The sequence below is a fragment of the Montipora capricornis genome, chromosome 10, assembly GCF_036669925.1.
Source record: "Montipora capricornis isolate CH-2021 chromosome 10, ASM3666992v2, whole genome shotgun sequence".
Lineage (NCBI taxonomy): Eukaryota > Metazoa > Cnidaria > Anthozoa > Scleractinia > Acroporidae > Montipora > Montipora capricornis.
The window spans coordinates 44,323,764-44,336,263 of NC_090892.1; the positions used below are offsets into that span (position 1 = coordinate 44,323,764).

The window sequence follows — 12,500 nt, forward strand, 5'->3', positions numbered from 1 at the left end:
TAAGCAAAGAACGATTGGATAATCTGCCTAAAATGCGTACATAAGAGATTTTGGAAGACCTTTTTCCTGGAGAGCAAACAAGACTTTGTCACAACGATATCTGCAATGCAAGTTGTACCTTCAGTAGAGAAGAGATTTCCAGGCAGCTAGAGGCAAGCAAGGACAAAAAGAAAGCAAAGCTGTATAATCATGCATGGCTATGCAAAGCTGAGATTTCCTACTGTGCTGCAAGCGGATACTGGTGGCCTGTGTTTGTGGAAGGTGAAGGGGTGTATTGCATCCTGTGAAAGAAGCACAATGTCCACTCTACACAAACTAAGCAAGAGAAATTCTCTTCAGAGCCCTCAGTAAGGTTCAAGTCCTCGGCATTGTTAGGGCATCTCAACAGTAGAACACATAATGAAGTTATTCAACTTGAACACACACAGAGGGGGAGTATTTTCCAGAGAGAAGTCAGCAACAGAAAAGCTGCAGAGGCCAAAACCATTGAATGCATCATGCGTAATCTCTATTTCCTGATGAAAGAAGAGATATCGAACAGGAAAGCAGCCCATCTAAATGAGCTTAAGGCATTGCAAGGGGATGAAGAGATCAAGTACCTCCAACACAGAAGTCAACGAGTGCAGAAAGAAATGATGCTAGCATTGAGAGATGCACTTTGTAACTCCTTTTTCCCAGATGCTCGGGCCGCCAGATGTTTTGGACTGCTCATAGATGACCACACAGATATTGCCGTTCAAGAGCAGATGATCTGCTTTATCCAGTATATATATATATATATAAGAAAGCCTCTAAACACACCAAGTTCGTTTTTACAACTAACCTTTTGAGTGGCGAAAGCTCCAGTGCTAATTCTGCAACTATAAAGGCAGCTTTGCTCCAAGGGTTGGAAAACAAATTCCTAGACACCAGAAAGTTTGCCTCAGTCTGTACTTATGGTGCATCAGTAATAACAGGAGAACAGAATGGCTTGGCTGGACGTCTTCGCAGAGACTTCCCTGCAATTCTCACCTTCCATTGCATCTGTCACAGACTAGCTTTGGCAACTGTAGATACCAGTAAAGAAGAAGACGTGAATTACATCGACAACGTTCACAACTAACCTTAGGCACATCTGGCAGCTTCTTGAAAACTCGCCCAAGAAAATGGCGACTTTCATCAAGATACAAGGCAACGTCAACACCGTCCAACTAAGTACAAAAGGAAAAAAGGCTGTGGCAACAAAGCTCCAGAAAGCATGCAAGACCCGCTGGGTGAGCTTTGAGGCATCAGTGAAATCTGTCAAGAAGTGCATCTACCCTCTCCTCTTGGCTTTAATTAAAGGAGCTGGAACCCGAACGTGCAACAGCTGGTGGATTGTACAAAAAGATGTGCTCAGGCTACTTCCTGGGAACCCTATATCTGCTTGGTGAGGTGCTCCCCATTCTTAGTACCCTCAACAAGACCTTTCAGAAAGGCGAATTGTCCTATGCCCACATTAAAGGCAGCATTAGCTACGCAAAGGACCAACTGAATCAGCTTATATAGGACGCAAAGAAGACAGAGTTCATCAAGAACCTCACTGCTGATCTGAGGAATGATCCCCTGGCTGCTACCAACGTTGAGCTAACACAATCAGATGAACGACGATTGGCCAACCTGAAAGTTAAATATGTCTCCAAATGTCAAGACATCTTCTCTGCCTTTACCTAGGTATAAGCCCTGGATGCAAAACTTTAATGTATTTTTATCTATTAAGTGAGAGGGTTATTTCCCGTTACAATTCACGAAGCTATACTTACTTAAGTAATATGCAAATGCACATTTAACCCTTGAAAATCAGCTGAGCTAGTTTGCAGTACTAATGAAGCTTTTATTGTTATCACTATCGATCTAGAAGGAACATCCAGACTTCAAAAGCTATGGAGAGGCATATGTGATGTTGTTGGCCAAACACTTTTTCAGTAATGATGTGGACCAGTTGATGGCAGAATGGCATCGTTTCAAATTTGATCTCGTGACTTTCAGGGGGTAGGTCATTTATGAACTTGCAAACCGCAAGAAAGATAATAACATTTGCAGGGTACACAGCCCTAAAAGGAGTGGTCATAACGTATTAATATTCGTATAACGTTTGTGTTACTGTGTTGATGATGATGATGACTGCCATTATGCCATTTTCTCACTTTATTTCAGAACATGGATTTTTCTTTGAGGCAGCTATGCCAGTCTCAGAAACAGTACCCACTGCTGCCTGAGGTCGCAGAGATTTGCTACTCGGCCCCTGTCAGAAATGCCTGGCCAGAGAGGGGAGTTTCTGCTGTAAAACGAATTAAGACAAGGTATATGCCGTAGCATTGTTATTATCAGTAGAATGAAATAAAATGAAATGATATTTTGCTTTGTTTCTCATGACACTTGTTTAAGTTTGCTTAAGGATGACGTGTTGAATGTCCTCCTAGAAGTTTCCATTAATGGACCAACGTCAGACGAGGCAGACAGCATAATTCAAGATGCTACAAAGGTAAAGGCTCATTACATTGTCACTTTTCCTTTAGCTTTTTTTGTACCTTCTTCCATTTAGATATGCTATCTTTCTTCACAGACTTGGCTGAATGACAAATCAAGGTACAAATTGAAACGAGTGAACCAGCCACGACAACCCTCAAAGGAGAATATGGAACCACCAAGTGCTGCTTTCTTCTCTGCTGCAACCCAAACTGACGTAGTCATTGACTTGAATAAGGAGGCAGAGGAAGAACAACATAGTAAAGAACAAGAAGTAGAGAGCTTAGGTTTGGCTAGTGAAGACTGCACAGAAGAAAGCATATCAGATGAAGATTCAGCCCTTGACTCTGTTTCTGAGGATGAGTTTTAGCCATGTTCCACTCTCGCCTTGAGTTATGTTACTGCTTTATTTGATGATTACTAGCCCAAAATATGTCAGAAGATTTATGAATCAAATTGTCTAGTGATGCTCATATTTTTGTTGCAAAAGTTCACGATGTAACAGAAAAGGGCTGCATTTTATTAAACACATTGTCATTTCTTGTGTTTGTTAAGCCTGTTCATTTGCTTAATTTGGGCACCCAAAATACACCAGATTGCGTCTCAGAGCACTTAAATTTTCAAACTTTCCTGAGGAGGCATGCCCCCGGACCCCCCCTAGTTGTTCGCGCCTTCCACGCTCAGGTTAGGCACTACGTGCCCAAATTGTCTCCGCCTGCTTCCCATTCATTGACTTTAACTTCGTTTGAAAAGGAAAACCCTGACATCTCCATACTCCATTTCAAAATCCTGAATGCACATAATCAACTCATGATTGGCATGAAGACAGAACTAGATACACTGATCAGCAAATTGGTGAAATGCCCACCTGGATTAAAATGAAGAGGGAGCAAGCCACTACCATAATACAACAAGAGTGTAACATTGTCAACATCAATAGCTTCAGCAAAATGCAGCAACTTGCATATGACCTTATAAAGTCCCATTCTCAAGATATGTCTCCCGACAAAGAGCCAGTTCCTCTTGTTATAATAGGTGTAGATGGTACAGGAAAGAGTTATCTTATCAATGCCATTCGTAACCTTTTGCAAAGTAGATGTGTAGTAACTGCTACAACAGGTAAAGCCTCTTAAAATATTAGAAGAGTTACAGTACACTCCTTGTTAAAACTACCAGTTGATCCCAGAGGTAACAAAGACCTCACAGGGCAAAGCTTATGTAGATTGCAAGAGAGCCTCTGTAACATTGACTATATTCTAATAGATGAATATTCTATGCTTGGCCAATCTACGTTGGGCTGGATTGATAGGCGTTGCAAACAAGCAACTGGAATGCATAACCAAGTTCTTGGAGGAAAATCTTTGATTTTAATTGGTGACCCAGGACAATTACGTCCAGTGGCAGATAAACCTCTTTATCACAACAAACCGTCAAGTACTACTGGAGGTGTCAGTACTGAACAAGACCAATTCATAAACTTGTTACTTCGACTTTGTTAACGTGAAGATATGTCTAGTGACTGGCATTTGTTGCTGACATGTCAACCATCAAATGTAGCTGATTTGGCTTGCTTCAAAGATTCTGTTAGACTGTTCTATAGTAACAACCAAGTGGCATCATATCATCACGACCAATTCAATCAATTGCAACATCCTGTTGCTTGCATTAATGCACATCACTCTTCAAGCATAGCAGGTTTATGAGTATTTTGGACTCTTTTGATTTAAATCAACCTGTTGTGGGTGCAACTCACCGGGACGGCCACACCCTTGATCTAATCATCACACGAGCTAGTGATGATGGCCTTGGCTCAAACTGTCGTGTGGGTGATTGCATTTCTGATGATTTTGCAGTCCACTGCGACTTGCAGTTCAAAAAACCTCCCCTTGAAAGGAAGGAAATAACTTGTCGGAAGACACGCTCCATTGATTTTACTGATTTTTGTCATAAACTTGGTAACTCCTGTCTGGTTTTGGATCCTGCTGATGATCTTGAAGCCCTAGTTCGACAATATAATGCCACCCTGAAATCTATGCTTGATACTCATGCCCCTTTGAAGACAAGAACTGTCACTGTCCGCCCCTATTCTCCATGGTTTACAGAAGAGATCGCCATCGAAAAGAGGAAGAGCTAACGATGATGAAGCTAACGGCCCAGAATTTCTGAAACGTTGCAAATCAAAGGGTGCGTACCATTGGATTTTACGGAAATTCCTGGTTTTCCATGTAGGGAGCCTAGGGCTATCTTAGCCTCTTGTTCCCTGGTGTATTAGTGTACGTCTTCTGGTTGTCTTGTCTTACCAAATTGTGTATTGATGTCTTGCTAAGATTTTTTTTGACATTAATTTTCAGTTGTTTACCACAGTGACACTGCTAAAAGTCAAGTTATCCTTCATTCACTCATTAATTCATTCATCTGATTCAGGAAAACCGTTTCAGCAAGTGTGACACATGCTGTAATTTTGAGAGAAGAAATTGAGGAGCACCACAAATCCATTGAAAAAAGCAGCACTGGAACAAAGGAGAAAGGAGCAGATTGCATGTGTCAGGTAGGGTGGTTTTTATTTACTTAATTTTTTTGTGGGATCTGAAATACAAAGGAAAAACGCCTTTATCAACCAAAATTATACAGTTATCAACTTAAGTTAAATTACTTTTCATTCCAGGAACACTTTATGGTTACTATTTACAATCTGATGCTCTATGAAGCGAAGTATGAACCCACCCTGTAAAACTGTCAGAAATTTGTTTAGACAACCAGGGTTTTTAATGGAAGGTGGTTTGGGTTTTTCTCGTTCTCACTTGATTCCGCCAGAATTTGGTAGTGACTGAAGAAGTAACACGCAATTCTTTTACTTCATCATTCACATACAAAATTTGCGAAAAAAAAAACAAGTGAAAGCAACGGAAAAAGAAGGGCAGAAATACTGTATATTTTTTATAACATTTTAGGGAGAAATAAAAAGCCTACGTAAGCCTTGCTTCACTATCCCACCATCAGCCAAGTGCATTTTTTTCTGTCCCCATTGATGGGATGGACACCACCAAGACAGAACTTTCATTTTCAAAGGCCAGATATGGAACAAGCCAAGAAGCTTGGCACCTTTGGGTTCACCTAGTGGGAGTATTGATGACGACCAGTTGCATTTGAAAAAATTACCATTCAAGGTAATTTAACTAATACAGAACATTCAAAGAAAAACAAACCAAATAAGCCTTAAACTCCAAAACTGAATAGGCCTCGAAAAGCTAGAGAATACAAGAAGAGAAGGATTTTAGAAGAAACTGAAATCGAAAAAAAAAAAATCAGGTTAAAAAAAGCAATGCATATCAGAAGCAAAGACTTTCCAACGAAAGTGAAAGTCAAAGACAGATCAGGTTAGAAAAAGAAGCCTCTCAAAAGAGAAAAATTCAGAAGAAACTCCATCTCAAAGACAAATGAGGTTAGAGAAAGATAATGCCTTGCACAAGAGAAAGAGATCAGATGCAACTGAAACGAAAACAAAACGTCAAAAAACTAATAAAGCTATTTCTCAAAAGCACTATTTAGATGAATTTGATGCTGCCGAATATGGTGAACTACATGAACAAAATTGGGCAAAGTCCAGTATCTCAAAGTTCCACAGTTCAATGGGATTTTCAATTTCCCAATGTACTATTTGCAAAGAGTCATGACCCGTGAAATCGAAACCCAGAACACCAGACACTTATGTTTGTTCATGATGTTCTAGGGACAAGTCCCCAAGAAAGTTTTCAAAGGAGAATTCAAGAATCCCTCCTCCAATCCCACCTCAGTTACAGGGTTTATGCGGCACGAGGTGAACCAAGATCACCCGTTCTTAAGCAGACTTTCAATTCTATTGTCCAAAGTGCTGATAGTAAGAGTGATACCCACAAAGCTATCTAAAAGGTTGTAATGAAAACCCTTGGTGAGAGAGATAATGCTGCTCAAGAGGCAATACATCATTTGTTATCGTTAAAGCTACACAGCTCATCATTTAGTCCAAATGGCTAGCCGGGAGCAGTATGACAGCTCACCACAGATAATGAACCTCAATGTTTTGCAGTTTGCAACAAGATATAAACTTGTAAATGCAAAGCTTACAAAACTACCAGAAAATGTCATCCCTCGCATCTTTCCAACTTATTCGTCTAATCCTAAAGGAACAAATTTTACTCTTTACTGCAAAAACCAGCTCTTAAAATTCTTTTTCCTACCATACGCCGAAAATGGTTAGTTCAGGAACCATTCTCGTAGGATTCGTAGGGCAGAGTCTTTTCCATCGATTGCGCTGAAATTTGGCGTGTTTCCTGGGGAGAAATAGCCCCAGTTTCCCTGAAAATCTAGGCTGTCTAGCTTTCATGACAGCTACATGACGGGTATTCTAATTCAGGCAATTTAAGCCGATGTGGAGGCGAAATTTTCAACTGATCGTGGAGCGGTTTTACTAAAGTTTTTCAGCCAAAAAATTACACTACAGGCTTCGGAAAGGATAAAGAAAAGGATTGTGGTTCATTGGATGGAATTTCAAGCGTTAAAATCCCTGAAAAGGTAAGATTATTTTCGTAGCGATACAATTGCGTGTCTTCACCACATGTTCACATGTCTCTGCACAGTCTGGTACACCACAGGCTGACTGTAATGATAGGTGTGCTCCGTTGCCTTCCTCGTCAGCAGATAACGAGGAACACGTTTCCTCAGTAGGGAACAGTCCATCCCCTGTGTAACAAAGGTAAGGAAAGAACGATTGGATAATCTGCCTAAAATGCATACACAAGAGATTTTGGAAGACCTTTTTCCTGGAGAGCAAACAAGACTTCATCACCACAATATCTGCGATGCAAGTTGTACCTTCAGTACAGAAGAGATTTCCAGGCAGCTAGAGGCAAGCAAGGACAAGAAGAAAGAAAAGCTGTTTAATCATGCATGGCTATGCAAAGCTGAGCTTTCCTACTGTGCAGCAAGCGGATACTGGTGGCCTGTGTTTGTGGAAGGTGAAGGGGTGTATTGCATCCTGTGCAAGAAGCACAATGTCCACTCTACACAAACTAAGCAAGAGAAATTCTCTTCAGAGCCCTCAGTAAGGTTCAAGTCCTCGGCATTGTTAGGGCATCTCAACAGTAGAACACACAATGAAGTTATTCAACTTGAACACACACAGAGGGGGAGTATTTTCCAGAGAGAAGTCAGCAACAGAAAAGCTGCAGAGGCCAAAACCATTGAATGCGTCATGCGTAATCTCTATTTCCTTGTGAAAGAGGAGATATTGAACAGGAAAGCAGCCCATCTAAATGAGCTTGTGGCATTGCAAGGGGATGAAGAGATCAAGTACTTCCAACACAGAAGTCAACGAGTGCAGAAAGAAATGATGCTAGCATTGGGAGATGCAGTTTGTAACTCCTTTTTGCCAGATGCTCAGGCCGCCAGATGTTTTGGACTGCTCATAGCTGACCACACGGATATTGCCATTCAAGGGCAGATGATCTGCTTTATCCAGTATATATATATAAGAAAGCCTCTAAACACACCAAGTTCGTTTTTACAACTAACCTTTTGAGTGGCGAAAGCTCCAGTGCTAATTCTGCAACTATAAAGGCAGCTTTGCTCCAAGGGTTGGAAAACAAATTCCTAGACACCAGAAAGTTTGCCTCAGTCTGTACTGATGGTGCATCAGTAATAACAGGAGAACAGAATGGCTTGGCTGGACGTCTTCGCAGAGACTTCCCTGCAATTCTCACCTTCCATTGCATCCGTCATAGACTAGCTTTGGCAACTGTAGATACCAGTAAAGAAGAAGACGTGAATTTCATCGACAACGTTCACAACTAACCTTAGGCACATCTGGCAGCTTCTTGAAAACTCGCCCAAGAAAATGGCGACTTTCATCAAGATAGAAGGCAACGTCAACACCGTCCAACTAAGTCCAAAAGGAAAAAAGGCTGTGGCAACAAAGCTCCAGAAAGCATGCAAGACCCGCTGGCTGAGCTTTGAGGCGTCAGTGAAATCTGTCAAGAAGTGCATCTACTACCCCCTCCTCTTGGCTTTAATTAAAGGAGCTGGAACCCGAAAGTGCAACAGCTGGTGGATTGTACAAAACGATGTACTCAGGCTACTTCCTGGGAACCCTATATCTGCTTGGTGAGGTGATCCCCATTCTTAGTACCCTCAACAAGACCTTTCAGAAAGGCGAATTGTCCTATGCCCACATTAAAGGCCGCATTAGCTACGCAAAGGACCAACTGAATCAGCTTATATAGGATGCAAAGAAGACAGAGTTCATCAAGAACCTCACTGCTAATCTGAGGAATGATCCCCTGGCTGCTACCAACGTTGAGCTAACACAATCAGATGAACGACGATTGGCCAACCTGAAAGTTAAATATGTGACCAGTTTGATTCAGAACATCGACAAGGGGTTCTCCAAATGTCAAGACATCTTCTCTGCCTTTACCTAGGTATAAGCCCTGGATGCAAAACTTTAATGTATTTTTATCTATTAAGTGAGAGGGTTATTTCCCGTTACAATTCACGAAGTTATACTTACTTAAGTAATATGCAAATGCACATTTAACCCTTGAAAATCAGCTGAGCTAGTTTGCAGTAGTAATGAAGCTTTTATTGTTATCACTATCAATCTACAAGGAACCTCCAGACTTCAAAAGCTATGGGGAGGCAGATGTGATGTTGTTGGCCAAACACTTTTTCAGTAATGATGTGGACCAGTTGATGGCAGAATGGCATCGTTTCAAATTTGATCTCGTTGACTTTCAGGGGGTAGGTCATTTATGAACTTGCAAACCGCAAGAAAGATAATAACAGTTGCAGGGTACACAGCCCTAAAACGAGTGGTCATAACGTATTAATATTCGTATAACGTTTGTGTTACTGTGTTGATGATGACTACCATTATCCCATTTTCTCACTTTATTTCAGAACATGGATTTTTCTTTGAGGCAGCTATGCCAGTCTCAGAAACAGTACCCACTACTGTCTGAAGTCGCAGAGATTTGCTACTCGGCCCCTGTCACAAATGCCTGGCCAGAGAGGGGAGTTTCTGCTGTAAAACGAATTAAGACAAGGTATATGCCGTAGCATTGTTATTATCTGTAGAATAAAATAAAATGAAATTATATTTTGCTTTGCTTCTCATGACACTTACATGAAAGATCCTTCTTATTTTAGGCTACGAAGTTTGCTTAAGGATGACATGTTGAATGTCCTCCTACAAGTTTCCATTAATGGACCAACGTTAGCCGAGGCAGACAGCATAATTCAAGATGCTACAAAGGTAAAGGCTCATTACATTGTCACTTTCCCTTTAGCTTTTTTGGTACCTTCTTCCATTTAGATATGCTATCTTTCTTCACAGACTTGGCTGAATGACAAATCAAGATACAATTTGAAACGAGTGAACCAGCCACGACAACCCTCAAAGGAGAATATGGAACCACCAAGTGCTGCTTTCTTCTCTGCTGCAACCCAAACTGACGTAGTCATTGACTTGAATAAGGAGGCAGAGGAAGAAGAACATAGTAAAGAACAAGAAGCAGAGAGCTTAGGTTTGGCTAGTGAAGACTGCAAAGAAGAAAGCATATCAGATGAAGATTCAGGCCTTGACTCTGTTTCTGAGGATGAGTTTTAGCCATGTTCCACTCTCGTCTTGAATTATGTTACTGCTTTATTTGATGATTACTAGCCAAAAATATGTCAGAAGATTTATGAATCAAATAGTCTAGTGATGTTCATATTTTTGTTGCAAAAGTTCACATGATGTAACAGAAAAGGGCTGCATTTTATTAAATACATTGTCATTTCTTGTGTTTGTTAAGCCTGTTCATTTGCTTAATTTGGGGGCACCCAAAATACACCAGATTGCGTCTCAGAGCACTTAAATTTTCAAACTTTCCTGGGGAGGCATGCCCCCGGACCCCCCCTAGTTGTTTGCGCCTTCCACGCTCAGGTTAGGCACTACGTGCCCAAATTGTCTCCGCCTGCTTCCCGTTCATCGACTTTAACTTCCTTTGAAAAGGAAAACCCTGACATCTCCATACTCCATTTCAAAATCCTGAATGCACATAATAAACTCATGATTGGCATGAAGACAGAACTAGATACACTGATCAGCAAATTGGTGAAATGCCCACCTGGATTAAAATGAAGAGGGAGCAAGCCACTACCATAATACAACAAGAGTGTAACATTGTCAACATCAATAGCTTCAGCAAAATGCAGCAACTTGCATATGACCTTATAAAGTCCCATTCTCAAGATATGTCTCCCGACAAAGAGCCAGTTCCTCTTGTTATAATGGGTGTAGATGGTACAGGAAAGAGTTATCTTATCAATGCCATTCGTAACCTTTTGCAAAGTAGATGTGTAGTAACTGCTACAACAGGTAAAGCCTCTTAAAATATTCGAAGAGTTACAGTACACTCCTTGTTAAAACTACCAGTTGATCCCAGAGGTAACAAAGACCTCACAGGGCAAAGCTTATGTAGATTGCAAGAGAGCCTCTGTAACATTGACTATATTCTAATAGATGAATATTCTATGCTTGGCCAATCTACGTTGGGCTGGATTGATAGGCGTTGCAAACAAGCAACTGGAATGCATAACCAAGTTCTTGGAGGAAAATCTTTGATTTTAATTGGTGACCCAGGACAATTACGTCCAGTATAAACCTCTTTATCACAACAAACCGTCAAGTACTATTGGAGAGCAAGGCTATCAAACATATAGAATTTTTAATAAAGTTATTAAACTTACTGTAAATCAAAGAGTGGAAGGTGTCAGTACTGAACAAGATCAATTCAGAAACTTGTTACTTCGACTTTGTTAAGGTGAAGATATGTCTAGTGACTGGCATTTGTTGCTGACATGTCAACTATCAAATGTAGCTGATTTGGCTTGCTTCAAAGATTCTGTTAGACTGTTCTATAGCAACAACCAAGTGGCATCATATCATCACGACCAATTCAATCAATTGCAACATCCTGTTGCTTGCATTAATGCACATCACTCTTCAAGCATAGCAAAGAAAATGACTCCTTATGACATGTCAGGCCTTGAACCAGTGAGTATTTCCTCCAAAACAATATTCGGTTACGATACTCTTAATTATTATTTATTCAATATGTGTATTAATTTCATGTTATCATTATACAATAGACACTTATCATAGTTATTTGTTGTATTATAAATGCACAATTGTCTTGTTATTTTAGGTGAGTATCTTCTCTTCTTCCTTTGCCTACTTTCTCCTACCCTTAATTGTTTGTTGTTGTTTTTGAAATCCTTTTCTGATGATCTAATTATTATTTCTTTCACAGATAACAATGGATACTGATAACACACGTTTTAGAATGTCAGGTAAAAGCCATGAAATGCTAATCATTTTACAAAATGTTTACTGATTAACAATTCGTTTTTGTTATAAAGGAGGGTGGGCCATAAGAATTTGGGGATGAGGTCCAAAACAAATCTACATTAACAAGGTGGTGGTTCACTTCATATTTTCTCTTTATTAGTAAGTGGGTGTCACTGAGAAAAAGGATATGTGAGGGGGAGGGAAACTTTTTATCTCGAGAAGAAAGAGGGGAGAAAACATTTTTTCAGCTAGCCGCCAAATGGTACCTAACAGTATATTATTTACATAATTGCTAAACAAAATACTAAACTTCAGGATGTAATTATATCATAGATGATTTCCCATCCCATGATGACACTGCTCAGCAACAAGAAATTATTGGTTAAATTTCAAACGTGTCTCCACTGAAAAAAAGGGGCCCGAAGAAGTACTTTAATTTTAATATCAATGCAAAGTCCATTACAAGAAGAGGTGCCCGTTTCTCACCGGATAAAAGAGTTCCCATGGCAAGATACCAAGAACAGAAAGTCCCAGTGAAAGTTTCGGGGTCAACAAAGATTCACTAGCCAAGGATGTAATACTGGATTACAAAACTCAACTTTCTCAAGTTACACTCAATGCAGAAGACTCTTTCAATCCAATCATT

The 12,500-nt window shown here is 40.3% G+C and overlaps 1 long non-coding RNA gene and 2 pseudogenes across 1 annotated transcript in view; 2 read left to right on the forward strand and 1 right to left on the reverse strand.

Annotated features, from left to right (window-relative positions):
• LOC138018883 (uncharacterized) overlaps positions 1 to 2,857 on the forward strand; it is a 10,927-nt pseudogene extending 8,070 nt beyond the window's left edge.
• The window catches only part of LOC138018398 (uncharacterized), a 67,290-nt gene that overhangs the window by 35,104 nt on the left and 19,686 nt on the right, over positions 1 to 12,500 (reverse strand). The gene's annotated exons all lie outside the window — the stretch shown is intronic.
• Positions 3,366 to 10,129, forward strand: LOC138018884 (zinc finger protein 862-like; annotated as a pseudogene).